The sequence below is a fragment of the Tupaia chinensis genome, unplaced genomic scaffold (genome assembly GCF_000334495.1).
Source record: "Tupaia chinensis unplaced genomic scaffold, TupChi_1.0 Scaffold144346_1, whole genome shotgun sequence".
Taxonomy (NCBI): domain Eukaryota; kingdom Metazoa; phylum Chordata; class Mammalia; order Scandentia; family Tupaiidae; genus Tupaia; species Tupaia belangeri.
In genome coordinates, this window is record NW_006204205.1 from 4,104,178 (window position 1) to 4,117,463 (window position 13,286).

General features: G+C 41.3%; 1 long non-coding RNA gene across 1 annotated transcript in view; it reads right to left on the reverse strand.

Annotated features, from left to right (window-relative positions):
- LOC102496835 (uncharacterized) overlaps positions 1-13,269 on the reverse strand; it is a 71,114-nt gene extending 57,845 nt beyond the window's left edge. Inside the window, exon 1 of the long non-coding RNA XR_337141.3 lies at positions 13,213-13,269. This is a non-coding gene — a long non-coding RNA (uncharacterized LOC102496835). The remainder of the gene's footprint in view (positions 1-13,212) is intronic.
- Positions 13,270-13,286: the final 17 nt, after the last annotated feature.

Here is a 13,286-nt window from a genome sequence, read left to right on the forward strand (position 1 = left end):
GGAAAGACAGGTATTTTGGGTGGGGGTCTCGCTTCTCGTGAATCTCTGCCCCCGCTCCTACTTAGCTAGGATTATAGGCGTATGTTGCCATACTAGGTCTACTTAAGTTGGCCTGGGATCTGTACCTTGGCAGGGGCTACATTGTTTTTTAACAGAATTGAAATATTGTAGTACTTTTATTTTGCAGCTACTTTTGTTTTATCTCAGAGTATATACATTTTCTCAATCACTACATATACTTTTTAATAGTTGGAAGTATTCCATCACATGGGCATATCAAAATCACGTAAGCAATCCCTTACTTCTGAGAGACTGATGAGTTTCTTTCTTTCTAAATTATTTTTTTCTTTCTTCCATGAGCAAAGAGATAAGTGATAAAGAACAGAAAACTAGGCACTACTAACAGGGTCTTGGGGCCATGATCCATCCTCAGCTTCAGCCAGCTCAAGATCTTGGGCATACATGTGCCCGCTGTGTTCAGAGAAGTCTCTGGATTCAAGCCTAGAACCTTTCCTGTGGGTCAGATGTCTCACAGAGAGTTACATTACTGTTGTTTCACCATCCAGCCTCCTGAAACATTTCTGATTCTGTGATAAGAAACCACACCGGTGGGACCAGCAGTTAGCGTAATGGCTATGTCACTGGACTCCCACATAGTCGACAGCGGTTCGAGTCCTGGACCTGGCGGCTTAAACTCATGCCAGGCGTGTGTGCTTGCGTGCCCAGGATCCCAAGAGGAGAATGGAGGAGAAGGGATTGTGGCGTGGCCATCCCCCCGGGGGGGTGATTTCTCACTTTCTGTCTCTCTGTCTCTTTCTGTCTTTCTGGCAAGCACATGCGCCCTATAGCAAAACTGTCTGGCGAGCGCACATGCCATATAGCAAAAAAAAAAAAAACAAACAAACAAAAAACAAACAAAAAAAACCCACACACACACACTGGGAGGAACATCCCTACATTTAAGAACATTCCCAGAAACAAATTTTTGCCTGTAGCTCTGATTATTTTGTTAGGGTCATGTTTCTCACATCCATGCACTGCCATTACTATTGTATTTTGGCATAATTGAATAACATCTGTATTGTACTTACCATTTCTCTTTTTTTTTTTTTTTGAGAGGTTTTTGCACGCTCACAAGAAAGACAGAGGCAGAGAGACAAAGTGAGAAATCACTCCCCCAGGGGGGGATGGCCACGCCGCAATCCCTTCTCCTCCACTGTCCTCTCGGGATCTTGGACATGCACGCACATGCGCCTGGCATGAGTTTAAGTCACCGGGTCCAGGACTTGGACCACGGTCAACTACATGGGAGTCCAGTGACATGGCCATTACGCCAACTGCTGGTCCCAACATTTCTCTTTTAATCAATTCATTTCTGACTTAAAATAAATGTATTTCGGGGCCAGCAGGTGGTGTGGTGGATAAGGGCACTGGATTCCCACATGGCCAACCATGGTTCAAGTCCCGGACCTGGTGGCTTGCTTTCTCACTTTCCCTTTCTCTCTCTCTCTCGTCAAGTAAAGAAGAATAACAATAACAAATGGAAATAAATAAATAATTCTTTTAAAAAATAAATGTATTTTAAGTGCATTAGTGTAAATGAAAAACCAGTATCACATGCCATAAATGAAAGCAATCATGAAGATAATTTATTGGAATAAAAAAACTGTGGTTAAAATATAACCTTTTGATAACCTTTTGCTCACTTTTTCATATCATATGAGAGCAGAGAAAGGTTTAGAGAGGCTAAGAGATATATAGCATCAAGCTGAGGTTGCTTTTCCCTTGATCAGAAGGCTGAAAAACATGAACAGAAGAACCTCCTTAAGTGTGAGTCAGTGTTAGATAACGCAACAAATGTGTCCCACCTAGAACTGCCCTGCACCACCGGAAATCACCTCACTTGGGAAACTGCTTTAGAGGCCAGCTATGACGTGGTGGTTAAGGCACTGGACTTCCACACGGCCAACCACAGTTTGAGTCCTGGATCTTGCAGCTTGCTTTCTCACTTTCCCTCTCACTTTCCCTCCCTCTTTCCGTGTGTCTCTCTGGTCAGATTAAATAATAATAATAATAATAAATGAAATTTAATAAATATTTCTTTTAAAAAAGAGACCTATTTCTGGAAATAGAATTGGGATTGAAGGTATGGACACTTCAAAAGGCCTTTGATAAACAGACTACAAACACAAGCCAAGTTAGTTTTAGTATGCAGTGTCCATTTTACTTCACTCTCATAAGTAGTGTCATAAACAAAAAATATTAAAATAGTTGAAATTTTTAAGCTGATTAGTGTAAAATATTCAGTAGCTGAATTTTCAAAGCTTATTTTTCTATAGTCAGTCCCTGACCCTAGGATAGGGTTACTTTACGGACCTTCAGTTAGTGTTAAGTTTACACAAACTGAAATTGCATTTGGTTTAACCAAGCTAAAGTAAACTCAGTAAAACATGAGGAAGTGACTTTAGCATTTGCAAATATTTCAGAATGTCTGTGCCAGCAAAGGTCAAATGAGGATCACAACAGCTTGAATTCCAAAGTATGCTTTTAACAAATAAGAGACCCAAAGAAGCTTTACTCCACAAGATACGATTCACTACAAATTTTCAGTTAACCAATGAAAACTCTAAAAGAAACACATGTCTAAACTTTCCAATCCTGGTGTAATATACAATTGGCAAATAGGCTATAGGTTAAGATGGTTGTTAGATTGCTAAAAAAAAAAAAAAAAAAAAAAAGAAAAATGTTTTTGGGAGCATGATAGATGAACAATTAGATGCTATCAGATGATTTCAATAATCACTGAACAGATACCTGTGTGCCTGTCCGGGGAAAGTGGAGACAAAGAGAAGTAAAAACATGCTGAAAAGTTCCTTATGTTCAAAAGGAAGCTGTAGATGCTGATTAATTTTTGCCATTGATAGGAAAATATGCTTATTTATTCTTAAGACTGAATGATGGCCCCTTGTAAGATACAGAGTTTCTAAGTCACTTAATAAAAAGAGGGAAGGGAGAAATAGGGGACAAAGATCCTTGATAAGACCAAAAGGAGCATGATAGATGAACAATTAGATGCTATCAGATGATTTCAATAATCACTGAACAGATACCTGTGTGCCTGTCCGGGGAAAGTGGAGACAAAGAGAAGTAAAAACATGCTGAAAAGTTCCTTATGTTCAAAAGGAAGCTGTAGATGCTGATTAATTTTTGCCATTGATAGGAAAATATGCTTATTTATTCTTAAGACTGAATGATGGCCCCTTGTAAGATACAGAGTTTCTAAGTCACTTAATAAAAAGAGGGAAGGGAGAAATAGGGGACAAAGATCCTTGATAAGACCAAAAAAAAAAAAAAAAGGAAAGAAAATCCATGATAATGTGGCAAAATAAAATAGCAGAAATAAGACATATTTATCAGTGATCAAAATATATACAAATGAATTAAATTCCACTCTTAAAAGATCAAGACTTTTAACCTAAATGCCAGGAATGGAAAGGATAAATAAATTATGGTATTCTGTTTTAAAAGATGTGTGCAGGGACCAGCAGTTAGCGTAATGGCTATGTCGCTGAGCTCCCATGTAGTCGACCACGGTTTGAGTCCCAGACCCAGTGGTTTAAACTCACGCCGGGCATGTGTGCATGCGTGCTCAAGATCCCAAGAGGAGAATGGAGAAGGGATTGCAGAATGGCCATCCCCCCTGGGAGTTGATTTCTCGCTTTCTATCTCTCTGTCTCTCTCTGTCTTTCTGGCAAGCGCATGTGCCCAATAAGAAAAAAAAAAAAAAAGATGTGTGTATGTATGTACACATCACAGAAAGGGACCCTGACTTACATCATTTAGAAAGTTGTAGAAAACTGTATGAGCTTAGGAAAGAGTCTAGGAAAACAGACCAGTGTAATAACTACGGTCACCTATGAAAAGTGGGTTTACAATTCCTATTTCCCTTTATAACTGTCCACAGTATTTAAATCTATTACAAAAAAGCATGTAACCAAAGGGGAACCAACAGTTAGTGTAATGGCTATGTTGCTGGACTCCCACGTAGTCGACCGCGGTTCGTGTCCCAGATCCGGTGACTTAGAATTCACGCCGGGCGCGTGTGCGTGCGTGCCCAAAATCCCGAGAGGAGAATGGAGGAGAAGGGATTGCGGCGTGACCATCCCCCCTGGGGGGTGATTTCTCGCTTTCTGTCTCTATGTCTCTCTCTGTCTGGCGAGCGCAAGCGCCCTATAGCAAAAACCTCTCAAAAAAAAAAAAACATGTAACCAAAGAAACATAAAGAAACAAAATAATAAATATCAGGGTAGAATCAATGAAATAGAGAATATGGAGGGCAAAAAATAAAGCTGGTTAACAAAAAAGTATTCATTTGAAAACTGACAAACCTCTAAGAAACCTGATCAACTATAACTCACAGATTCCAAAGAAAAGATCAGAAAAAGGAGGAAATGATGAGTAGAAAAGACACGTAAACACTTAAAAGAGAATAATTATATGATAATACATTATAAAATATAGATAAAAGTAATACACTTCCAGAAAACAAAAATTGCAAAAATCAGCACAAAAATGACCAAAAAAAATTAAATTTTTTTATTGTCAGAGAGTGTGTGTACTTGCCAAGGCGAGAGAGAAATCACCCCCCAAAGGCACATGGTCGTGTCGCAATCCCTTTCCTCCACTTCTTTATTCTGACAGGATTTTGGGCAGGCACAGATGAGAATGGAATGTTTTTGAAGCTGCTGGAGCTGAGATTTGAACCATTGTCAGTCATGTAGGATCTGGCCAGTTCCTTACACACATTGCTTAAGCATTGTGCTATGGGGCTAGCCTCCAAAGGAAAATAATTTAAAAACCTCTTCCCCATAAGGTCTCAGGCCCAGAGGATTTTACAAGCACATTCTACTGACTTCCAAGGAGCATACAATTTCTATCTTTAATGGGTTGCTTCAGAATATAGAAAAAAGGAGGAGACACTGTCCAACCTGAGGTAATATAATTTGGAAGTCTGGAACGTGAACCATACAAATCAAGAAAAATACAGGCCAGTTTCACATATAAGTCATAAGCACAGCTACTAAACTCCTAAGTAAAATAGTATCTAATCAAACCCATAAATGTGTGAGGGGGACTTCAAAAAGATCATGGCAAAAGTAAAAATTAAGGGGCCAGCCAGGTGGCCTGATGGTTAAGGTAGCTGGATCCCACATGGTCAACAGCATGGTTCAAGCCCTGGACCCAGAAACTGTTAAAACACGTGGGGCACATGTGCGTGCATACCCCAAATCCCAAGAGGAGAATGGAGAAGGGACTGTGCCGTGGTCATCCCCCTATGGCGGGTGCTTTTTCACATTCTCTCTTTTTCTCTCTGTCTCTCTCTAGCGAGTGCACATGAATATAGCAAAAGTTAAAAAATTAATAAGAAAGAAGTATGAGTTCATTTTGGTGCAAAAAATTGAGATGTCTCATATTAAGAGTATATTAGAACAGGGCTGGCCCCGGAGTGCGGTGGTTAATGTGCTGTGCGGAGGAGTCTACATCCCACACGACCAACTGTGATTTGAGATCTGGGCCCCAGAAGCTTAAACACAGGTGTGTGCACATGTGCCCAGATTCTCACAGAATGGAGAACTGGAGAAGAAAAGGATTGTGGTGTTAGCAGGCCCTGATGGGGGTTTAGTTCGCTCTCTCTCTCTCTCTCTCTCTTTCTATTGTGTGTGTGCACACACTCTCTGTCATTAAAAAAAGAGAGAGCGAATATATCATGATAAAAAAATTACCATGATAATTCATTATGTAAAGGGATTATGGAAAAGGTTACTAGTGTTCACCAATCCCTCTGCTTTCCTCTTTCTCCTGGGAATGCCACTAGGCTGCATTTCCCATCCACCCTGGAACTCACAACTAGGTAGAACACTTAAAACTAGTCCTTGCCAATGCAACAGGAATAGAAGTGATACCATCACCTCTAGCCAACATAGAGGACCCATTGAAGGATTCAGGCCTTCGTGGAATGTGAAGCAACTAGCCAGAAAGAGCCTGGATTCTTGAAAGACTAAAGAAAGAAGAGCCTATGACCTCAACAACCCCCTTAGACTATGTTATAAGTGATCAATAAATAGCTTTATTTGTTTCGCCACTGAGATTTGGGGTTGTTTGTAACAGTAGCTAACATATGCCTCAATGCATGGAAAATCAGTGGGGATAAAGATCACATGATTTGGGGCAGGCACAGATGTGCTTGGAATGTTTTTGGAATGTTTTCCAGATACACGCATATGATAAAGCTAAAAACTAATTTATGAATAAAAAGCAAAACACAAAACTGAAAACTCTCAGAGAAGTGGAATTTGGAGGCCAGGTCTCTGTCCTTCCCCATTACTCTCTTTATTATGCATTTATGTAGCTACCACATGTAATATACTTTGCTATTCAGTTTTTCATTAGAAAGCTGGGCATGAGATTTTGTTTTCCTTGGCTTTTCAGGTCCTAAGGAAAGGAACTCCCTTTACTTCATAAAGGCAATCTTCTACAAACCTATAGCTAACATCATACTTAACAGGGAAACTATTCTCTTTAAGGAATGGAACAAGACGAGGCTTCCTGCTAGCACCACCACCATGTCACAGAATTATAGAAGCCGTAGCCACTATGAAGAGATAATAAAAAAGAAGAGCAAAAATAAAATTGAAAGAGCAGGAGTCGTTTGTGTTTGCAACTAGTATTAATTATTTATACAGAAATATCAGTAGAATCTACAGAAAAACTATTACAATAAATAAGAGTCTAGAAAGGTAACTGGACAAAAGGTCAACCTAAAAATGATTGATTGGATTTCTCCACATCAGGAGAACAACCTTTAAAAAAAAAAAAAAGATAAGATATAAGATATACAACAGACACTAATGTAACAAAATACAGTATCACTTATAACAGTAATACTATTGGATCCAGGTTTTTTAAAAATGAGGAAGGCATAAAAACCTATAGATAAAAATTTAATTTTCTTTTTTTTTTGCCTTAGAACACATGTGCTCATTGGAGAAAAAGAGAGACAAAGACAGTGAGAGAGAAATCACCTTCAGGGGGATGGCAACACTGCAATCCCTTCTCCATTCTCCTCCCAGAATCTTGGGCACACACACACACAAGCACCCAGTGTGAGTTTTAAGCCACTGGGTCCGGGACCCGAACCACAGAGGGCCATGTGGGAGTCCAGTGATATAACCACTATGCCATCTGCTGATTCCACTTTAAAGCTCTTTTTAAGTAGATAAAAGAAAGCATAAATAAATAGATTAGACTATATACATGGATGAAAGGTATGGATTTTTCCCAGATTAACCTATGATTTAATTGAATTCCAGTAAAAATTTCAAGACTTTTTGTATGTTTTTAAATGTTTATGGGAAACACAAATCCATGAAAAGTCAAAAAGAGTTTGAAGAAGAAAAACAAAAAGGTAGATATTAAGGTATGCTACAAAACCATAGTGAGAAAACAAGACCCAGTTGGAACAAAGATGTAAATGTGGAAGAAAAAACTTTATAAAGTTAGTAGGAGAAACTGTTAAAATACAATTTTTATGATTGTCAGATGAGCAAGTCTTTCTTTCTTTTCTTTTCTTTTTTCCTTCCTTTCTTCCTTCCTTCCTTTCTTTCTTTCTTTCTTTCTTTCTTTCTTTCTTTCTTTCTTTCTTTCTTTCTCTTTAGAGATTTTTGCTATTGGGTGCATGCACTCACCGGAGAGGCAGAGAGACAGTGAGAAATCACTCCTGAGGGAATGGCCATGCCATAATCCCTTCTCCTCTTGAGAGCTTGGGCATGCATGCACATGCACCCAGCGTGAGTTTTAAGCCACTGAGTCTGGGACTTGAACCACCGTAAGTTATGTGGGAGTCCAGTAATGTAACCATTACACCATCTGCTGGTCCAGTTTTTTTTTTTTTAGAAATTTTTTGCTATAGGACATAGGTGCTTGCCAGAGAGACAGAAAGTGAGAAATCACTGCCCCCTGCCCCTGGGATGGATGGCCATACCACAATCCCTTCTCCTGAAGTCTTCTCTTAGGATTTTGGGCACACATGCATATGCACCTGGTGTGAGTTTCAAGCTACCACGTCCAGTACTTGAACCACTATGTGGTTCACTATGTGGGAGTGCAGTGCCTTAACCACTACACTACCTGCTGGTCCCTAGGTAAGCATATCTTAGATAGGACATTCAGCACAAGAGATGAAATAGAAGATAGGTAGATTGGACTTGAACAAAATTTTGTGCTTCAAAGGACACTATCAAATAAATGAAAAGACAACCCACAGAATGGAAGAAACTATTTGCAACTCATATATCTGAAGAGGGATGTTTATCAAGAATATGTAAAGCATTCTTACAACTCAATAATGAAAAGCAAATAATCCAATTTTCAAATGAATTTCAATTGACATTTTTCCCAAGAAGACATATAGATGGCTAATAAGTACATGAAAAGATGCTCAGCATAATTAACCACTAGAGAAGAGTAAATCAAAACAATGAGTTATAACTTCACAGTTACTAGGATGGCTATAATAGAAAAGAGAGCTAAAAACAACTGCCAATGAGAATGTGGGAAATTGGAACCTTCGTGCACTGCTGGTAGGGTTGTAAAACGGTGCAGTCACTTTGGAAAACAGCCTGGAAGTTCCTCAAAGTTTAAACATAGTGTTAACATGATCTATGAATTCCACATCTAGGTATACACACAAGAGAAATGAAAATATATATTCACATAAAATCTTGTACATGTATGTTGATGGTAGCATTATTCCTAACAGCCAAAAAGTTGAGACAATGCAAATGTCTACTGAATGTTAAATGGATAAACAAAATGCAGTATGCAATATACTGGAATATTCTTGAGCAATAAAAAAAGAACAAACTATCAATATATGTTATAATGCAAATAGACCTCAAAAACATTATGGTTAAGTGACAATAGCGCATGACAATAGGCCACCACATGTATATCTTAGACTTCAAAAAGTTCATGGAAAAATGTGTATATAGTATTTATAATGCTGATAAATATGTAAATCTATGCATATGTATGCATATGGAAAGCAGGACAGTGCTTCTGTAGGGCTAGGACAGCAGATATTGAGAGATATTGGAGGGGGTGACTGAAAATGGGTACAGAATTACTTTCTGTACTAATAATGTTCTAAAATCAGATTGTGGTATGGTTAAATAAATCTGTAAATAAACTAAGAATGGACGAGCAGATGGCACATGGTTACATCGCTGGACTCCCACATAGTCGATCATTGTTCAAGTCCCAGATCCAGCGGCTTAAAACACACCGGGTGCATGTGCGTGTATGCCCAAGATCCCAAGAGGAGAATGAAGAAAGGACTGCAGCTTGGCCATCCTCCTTGGGGGTGATTTCTCACTTTCTGTCTCTCTCTTTCTGGCAAGCACACAAGCCCTATAGCAAATCAATCTCTCTAAAAAAACCCCCAGAAAATGAAAAACAATTGGACCATATACTTTAAACAGATGAATTTTATGGCATGAAAATTATTTTTAAAACTGTTAATACTAAAAAGGACAGCATGAATAAATTTAATAGATGGGTGACAAGATGAGACTTGTACATCTACATATGACAAAGGTTTAACTTTTTTTTTTTTTTTTTTTGCTACAGAGCACAAGCACTCGCTGGAGAGAGACAGAGAGAAAGGGAAAGCGAGAACAACCCCCTCAAGAGCGATGACCACACCTCAATCTATTCTCCATTCTCCTCTCAGGATTTTGCACATGCATGCACACAGGCCCAGTGTGTCTTTTGTTTGTTTTGTTTTGTAGATTTTTACCATAAGGCACGTGTGCTTGCCAGAGAAAGTGAGAGGGAAAGTGAGAAATCACGCCCCACCCCTCTCCGTGGGATGGCCATACCGCAATCCCCTCTCCTTCATTCTCCTCCTGGGATTTTGGGCACGCATGCACAAGCGTCCAGTGTGATCCTTATGATGCCAGGTTTGGGACTTGAACTATGGCCAGCCATATGGAAGTCCAGTGCTTTAACCACCATGCCACCTGCTGGCCCAGGATTAACATTTTGATATACAAGGATATTAATGTACAAAATGCAAGTCAGGTGGGAAAATATCAGCAATCTAAAAGAAGGGCAAATAAGATGAGCAAGCAGTTTACAAATGGCAAAACAATATGGAAGATGCTCAATTAAAAGCAAAATGGAGGGCTGGCCCATAGAGCATTAGTGGGATCTGGACCCCACATGGCCAACTCTGTTTTGAATCCCAGCCCGAGGCTTGAAAAACATGCCAGACGTGCATGCCCATGTGCCCCAAATCCTGATGGGATGGAAAAATGGAGGATAAAGAATTGTGGCATGACCACACCCCACTGGGGAGTACTTTCTCGTGTCTCTCTCCTTGTCTGTTTCTCTCTGGTGACAATAATTGTTTTTTTTTAATTTAAAAAGGAGAATTATTGTAGTCTACCACACTGACAAAAATTAGTAAATTAGATAATACTACCTGCTGATAAGCAGGAAAGGGACTCTTCAAACACAGCTAGTGGAGGAAACTAAAGAAACCATGTTGTAGCATGAAGTAACAATTTTTAATAATACAACATGCATATATCCTAGAACCAGGAATATCATCTTGCTTGCTTTCTCCATCTCAGAGAAACTCTTGCACATGACCACTTGGGTATACTTGCCACAGTGTTTGTGGCAGCATTGTTTGTGGGAGCAAGGAATTAAAGACCACCCAGTCTATTCTCAGGAGACTCCCCTTCCCCCTAAACATTGCTGTGGACACTTCCAATAGGAAACTATGTAACAGAAGTAACCAATTAGATGTACATCCAATGTTATGGATTGACTCTAAAATATAATGCTGAGGGGAGAAAAACAATATAAGATTTCTTGCACAGGGTGTTCGTTTAGTGAAGTACTTCAAAAGCAAAATATGACATATCTTTCAAAGCAGGGTTAGGCTGGGGTTAGTGTTAGGTTACTTTTCTACCTGGTTTGGATTTCATATATTAATATCCTCATGTATTAACCCTAACCCTAACACATATTTGAAGTATATTTGACACATATTTCTTTCTTTCTTTCTTTCTTTCTTTCTTTCTTTCTTTCTTTCTTTCTTTCTTTCTTTCTTTCTTTCTTTCTTTCTTCTTTCTTTCTTTCTTTCTTTTTTTTCTATAGGGCATGTGCGCTTGCCAGACAGACAGAGAGAGACAGAGAGACAGAAAGCGAGAAATCACCCCCCACGGGGGATGGCCACGCCACAATCCCTTCTCCTCCATTCTCCTCTCGGGATCTTGGGCACGCACGCACATGCACCCGGCGTGAGTTTTAAGCCACCGGGTCCGGGACGTGAACAACGGTCGACTACATGGGATTCCAGTGATATAGCCATTACGCTAACTGCTGGTTCCCACGTATTTCTAAAGTAGATATGATGAAAGGTGGTTAGCATGGTTGCTTAAGTTGGTGACTGGGAGGGCTTTGCAGGAGAAATGGAAGATAAAGGGGAACAATAATAATATAAAATGAAATTAAAGAGAGGTTCTCAATGGGCCAGGGATTATAGTGTGACATCAATTGAGGAGAATGACAATTCTACAGCTCGGAGTCCCCAAGGAAAATAAGTCCCATGCATTACCTCCTACTGAAAAACGTAATTTAAAAAAAATGCATAGCCCCGTGGGTAAACCAACAAATAATCATGCTATGAAGGGAAAAAGATGGTGGGAAGACGGCTCAGTCTTCAGCTGAGTCACTCAGTTCTCAGGAACAAGAAAGCAAGAACCTGGGCTGGTAAAAAGGAGGTGGGTGCTGTTTACAAAACCACCTCACCCACACACAGGAGGGATGAGAGCGAAAGGAGAAAACCATTGGTTCGACAGCTTAAACTCAGTGATTAGGAGGAAGAGAGGAGAGGCTCGGGAGTCAAGAACTCATGGAAGTCACAAAATTTAAGGCAAAATCTAATCGTGTGGCTCATGAACTAGCAGCATTTTCTAGAAGCAATGAATATGCAACACTATCCTATGTGGTGGGGCAGAGGGGAGACCCCACGTTTTAAGTTAGAACCTAGAATGATCTCTTATCAAATTCAGATGACTTCTTCAAAATCATTGAAGTTTTGTTTAATAATGGGCCTTATGATTAGATCTATGTGAGGAGCTGAACTCATTTTTATGGAGACAAAAGTTGGGTAAAAGGGGGTTTTTGGCATTGCCATACAAATACCATGTCACGAATGTAAGTGATGTGCCCGAAGATTTAGTCGCTTAGCACCTACGCCCATCTACTCAGGCCCACCACCACCTCCCTTGCAGGCAACTAGCATACAAAGGTACAGTATTTCCTCCTGCTAGGGGGTGGGGAACGCCCTCAGGGCAGGGGCTGCCTCCAAAGCCTTGGGGTGGAGCCCAAATCTTGCTAATGAGCTGTGTGTGTAGAGAGGAAGGTCTAAGACCAGGCTGTACTCCCTTTCTCGCCTCTGCTGGTCGGTTCAGGGACAGAAAGCTTCCTGACCCGGGAAGGAATCAGTGTCTGAGGGCACCCATCCCTGACCATCTCTCTCTGTCAGCCCTGGTTTTGGGGACCCTGCAGAGCAAGCCCCCAACTTCACCAGGGCATGGCCATAGGGGAGGGTGCTGCAGCCCGGCCTAGCTGCTTTCCATTCCTGTGATTCAGGGAAGTGAGCTGCCAGATTGCTAGGCCAAGAAACACTTGGAGGGCACCCCAGGTGTGCCCAGGTGCATCAGATCTGGGAAACTGAAAGGCAAACAACAGGAGGGATGCAGCCCAGCAGGAAAGATGAGTCTGCCAGGCAAGGACTCTGCCTGACATTTTACATCCAGCCTCGCACTTCGATTTTGACCAACACTCAGGTGTTCTACCAAAAAGCAAACGTGTGCTCAGGTGGCCTAACTTGCCAAGATCCCACCACGACCTCAGGCTGCCAGATCCCTGGCAAACTTGTCCCAGGCCTCCCCCGCCTGCCTTCCCACCCGACCCAGAGGCCTAAAGCCACGTAAGCCCCAGCGGGGTGCGGCGTCTCCAGCCTCAGGCCCTCCGGCCTCGCAGCAGGAACCCCTGCCTGGCCTCCAACGCTGGCGCCGGGCCCGCCGGGTCCGCAAGGAGGAGCCCGCGAGGCGGCCGCGAAGGGGCTGCGCTTACCTCACCTGGCGCGGGCGGCGGCCCCAGGGCCGGGGCTCCGGGTGGGCGCCCGGGGCGCCGCGCCCCCCGCCCGG